This window comes from Echinops telfairi, unplaced genomic scaffold, assembly GCF_000313985.2.
Source record: "Echinops telfairi isolate 266 unplaced genomic scaffold, ASM31398v2 ScPeMD7_1;HRSCAF=3_0, whole genome shotgun sequence".
Taxonomy (NCBI): domain Eukaryota; kingdom Metazoa; phylum Chordata; class Mammalia; order Afrosoricida; family Tenrecidae; genus Echinops; species Echinops telfairi.
This window is the reverse complement of record NW_022103896.1, coordinates 58,011,424-58,016,400: the sequence shown is the minus strand read 5'-3', so window position 1 is coordinate 58,016,400 and position 4,977 is coordinate 58,011,424.

The following is a 4,977-nucleotide window of genomic DNA, read 5'->3' as shown; positions in this document are numbered from 1 at the left end:
TAGGCTGGCTATGAACCACCGTACATGAATTGTTGACTTGTACAGATTAAACTCTACAAACAATAGGTGTTGGTGATAGGACAATACTTTCAATAGTGCTCATTTACAAAGGCAGATTAGTTACCATCTTTCCAGACTGACTCCTAAATTTTTTGTCTGTGTTTACAGAACAGCAATCCCCTGGTCACTTTAGATGCTCTGGAACTTCTAAATGTTGTTTCCTTGACAAATAAGAGAACTGGGTGAATACATCTTACTTCAAAGAGAGCCATTCTTCAGATAATTAAAAATATCAGTGATTTGTTCATCAAAAAGAGGTATCCTCTGGAGACCAAACTGACAGATGAGTGGTCAGTTTGTTGTATTGTCCTTGCTTGCTTGCAGTGATACTAGAAGAAATGCCCTTGATTTCAAATGCCAACAGAATCACCCATGGTGGACAGGTTTCAGCAGAGCTTCCACAATAAAACAGATTTGGAAGAAGGGAAGCAGCTCTTCTTTAAAAGGTTAGCCAATTAAACCTTATGCATCGCCGCAGAACACTGTCAAAAGGTAAGCTCTGTAGCTTAGAAGACACTCAAAATATAACTGAGAGAGAGCTGACAACTTGAAAAGTAGATTTGACTTAGATGGGTGAATGGAGCAAGGCTTTCTAGATATTACTTTGGTCAAAAGAAGCAACTGAAAACATCCACTGTGGGAAATAGAAAAGTTATTCCCCAGCTTGTCCCCCCATAATATATGCCAAACCTAACGTGCTGTTTGTAAACATTGATTATACCCTTAGAGGTCAACTGTTTAAAAGTTATGTGCCTGAAGGTTATCACCCATCTAGAGCAATCAGACTCTATAGTCTGCCCCACTCTAAGCAGAGCCTAATCCCTTCTGAGAAGGATAATGACGGTTCCCTTGAAGGAGAGCCCAAAGGCACCTGAGGTCAAGCCAACTCAGGGACAACCAAGGTTAGGCTGCCCTCTTGACTCCAGAGTCCACCTATCTTGTTATGTGTATGCCTTCCTCTCACATGTATGCTATTGCACACCGCCTTCCAGTTATGCATGTGGTTACCTGTAATTAGGGGGACTGGCATGCCCCTAGAGTGTATATAAGCTTTGGTTGGATATCTATTCACTCTCTGTGCGATGGATCTTGCTCCTGAAGTCATGGTGGACCCAGAGGTGAGCACTCATACTCTTTATCTTGTCTGATGTTGCTTTAATTTTACCCCTCAATTACACAACCGCCCCTTGGACCCGTTTGAAAATGTGGACTGGTATTCCCCAATCCATTAATTATCAGAATGTGGAGTGTGTAAAGTATGAATCTTATAAAATTGGATATCATAAAAAGGAAATGGAATACATGAATATTGATATCTTAGGCATTAGTAAGTTGACATGGACTGGCATTGGCCATTTGGAGTTGGATAATCATGGTTTACTATGCCAGGAATGAGAAATCCAAGAGGAAGGAAATTACATCCATCATCAAAAACAGTATTTCAAGATCTATCTTGAAGCAAATGCTGTCTGTATAAGGTAATATCCAGAAGCCTACAAGGAAGACCAGTTAAGAAAAGTATTACTCAAATGTACACCCCCACCACCAAAGTCAGTGATGAAGACATTGAAGAAGTTGACCGACTTCTTCAGTTTGAAACAGATCCAACAATTTGGAGGAGGATGGCACTTACTAACAACAATAAGCTTGCACTTTTAGGGTTAACCCATTTTACATTTCTTTGTGTGTAAAATATGAAGCAAAGATCTTGGTTCATTGTTCCCCATGTGGCAATCCCATTTCCTCAGTGCCACTTATTAAAGAGAGATATTTACTATCTCACACACATGTGCATGCGTGCACACACACAAGCACACGAAGGCATATCCCCCTCAAACGGATTTTTTTTCAAAGCTATGTATTTAAATTTTGTTACAAAAAAAGTATCACCTTCAAAGTACTCTCCATTACATTTAATACATTTGTCAAATCTGCGATTCCATTCTTGGAAACATTTTAAAACTCATCTGTTTGGATGGCTGACTGCACCTCCCTCGTTTTTTTCTTTACCTCTTCTATGTCATCAAATCGCTGTCCTTTCATGTCCCCTTCCATCTGCAGAAACAAAAGGAAGTCACAGGGAGCGAGGTCAGGTGAGTCAGGTGCTGAGGCAAGAGAGGCATGCTGGTTTTGTTCCCACACTGGTGCACTGAGATGGCTGCATGAGCAGGTGCACTGTCATAGTGGCAAAACCAGTCCCGTCTGCCAGAAATCAGGCCTCTTTAGTCCCACACTATTATGCAATCTTTTCAGAAATTCTAAACAGAAAGATCAATTAAGAGTCTGGCCTGGTGGCGTGAACTCCAAATGCACTACAAGTCAACATTTTCATCCATTCGGGAAGTTGAGACAGATGTCCAGAAAGATGGTTTTCATCAATCAACATTTCACCTTTTTTGAAACAAGACAACCACTGGTACACTTGAATTTTTCCCATAGCACTGTCCTTGTAAGCTGTATTCAACATTAACAATTTTTTGCGGCATTTTTCCAGGGAAGGAAATAAAATTCACAGTCATACGCTGTTCTCTTAAATTGGCCATCACAAAAAATGAGGTTTGAAGGAGACTGCTTTTATGAAAAAAACCACTGTGACCAGAAAGAACCTTCCAAGGTGAGGCCACTGGGTGCACTAACTTCGATCAAGTCACTTGATGCTCACCTATCATGAAAAATGCGTACTATTAAGCCTCTGCCCAGCGAAGCTCTTTTTGGTTTCTTGGGGGTGGTGTTGGTGGTGGTACTATATATATAGTACCTTAGAACCCCTCTGGGACAATTCTACTCTGTCCTATCGGGTTTTTGTGAGTCAATATTGACTCCATGGCAGCAGGTTTGCTTTTTTAAAAAATTTAATTTCTTCATTAGCTTCTACTTTTGATGTATTCTTCAAAAATGCTTTTGAAAATATTTCATCTGTTTCTGTTGGCTGAGGGACATTTCTTCTTATATGCTTGTTTTGATGGTCTAAGAAAACAATCACTATGACCTACTTGAAGGCATTTGTGGTTCAAGTGTGGAATTCTTACCTTCTGTGCTAGATGCCAGGTTGATTCCTGGCAGATGGACCTTCATGTATAACCAGGACCAGACTATCGGTGGAAGCTGGCATGTTTCTTTGAGGCCGGACAGCTTTGAACTGGACTCTTAGACTGATATCGAGTAGGCAGAAAGGCCTCCTTCTGAAAGTCAGCCAATCAGAGTCTTGTAATTCACAATGACTCGATTCCACTGTGCCTGGGATCACTGAGTTAAAGAGGATAGCCACTAACAACAACACAATGATGGACTCATTAAACAAGGCCGCAGAAAATCTAAACAGGAAGATAAAATAATACTGACCTTACATTATTTATGCCCCTTTCATAGGATGATCTGAAAAGTTCACCCCAAAATCAATACTAGTTCCTGTCAAGGCTTTTCACTCGGAGTGATGTTCAGAAAAGAGCAAAGGTGCCCAAAGACAGACAGCACACCACGCTGTGATTCCTGATGCTCCTAATTGGCTCACCTGCCAATTCATTGCTGTAAGCATCCAATCTCCTTGAAATTACCTACATTAAAATTGGAGCCTTCATGAAGTTACTACTATTATTCTGTTATTAATAAATATTTGCCTTTTAAATAACCTACCACCTTCTTAAATGTTACCAGTGTGGGGAGATCAAATGAGAATCAAATATGAACAGAAGGGATTCCATGGGATTTATTGTCTCACTCCCTCCTCCTTCTCTCCCTTTCTTTCTCCCTCTCTACTTTTCTCTTAGAAACGGCTTACTTAAAATCTGTTACTTAATGCCTTGGTAAAGTCAGGATATGCTCTGGCATCATCTCAAATGCTTGGAAGGATTAACAAAAGGACAGGTTGACAGCTTGCGGAATTCATTTAAAAGGCAGCAAATGCTGTAGAATAAATACAAAAACGAATGGCAAGTAATCTTTAAAGTAACAGTTTTAAAAATCCAGTATCAGTTGAACTAATTCTTCACTGCATAAGGGTTACCTTCATGCTATGGAGCCTAGAGAGAAAGGTTGAATTGTATGTTTTGTAATTGGGTTGTATAAAACTCCAAACTATACTCATTGGCATTGAGCTGATGCTTACTCAGAGCAACCCTTTAGGGGGGAAGAACTATCCCCCGTGAGTTTCCAAGGCTATACTGTTTATAGGAGTAGAAAGCCCCGTCTTTCTCTCACATAGTGGTTGGTGGTTTCAAACTGCAGACCTTTCAGTTAGTAACCCATCGCATAACCATTATGTCACCAGGGCTCCCACGAGGTGTAGGGAGATGGCTTATTTCAACATATCTGACTTGGTATATCCTTATTTACAGAGTCAATACAAGAACTGAGGCATAATTCAAACCTAGTCTGTTCACCACCAGAGTTTTAAAACCAGCAATGAACAAAAACTCTCTTATCTACTAGATAAAGGGATGGATGGGAAGGGCAGCCTTGTCACATTCCAGATTCAGGGTATTTCATGCTCTTTTGGATGCAGTCAGCTGCACTCAGCTTTTCTCCCCAGATCAGGTTGGGCTGCTCCATGTAAGATTTTAGAGGTATCTGCTCTGAAACAGATTTACAAAGCCTCAGAACCCTGATATAAGGTCTTTATGAGCTGGAATTGATGCAATAGCAGTAGGTTTGCTAGTGGATAATCTAATTAGCTCTCTTTTAACTGTGCTTCCACTAGTGATAAGTCACTGACTTACTTAAACCAACTGTATACACAAGCATACAAGAAACCCAACTTTCCTGGTGATTAAGTTCAATTAATTATCCCCTTGAGATTTTTAAAAAACCAATTAATTAATTAATCATACAACTCTTATCACAATCCATACACACATCAATTGTGTAAAGCACATTTGTACTTTCATTGCCCTCATCATTCTCAAAACATTTCCTCTCCAC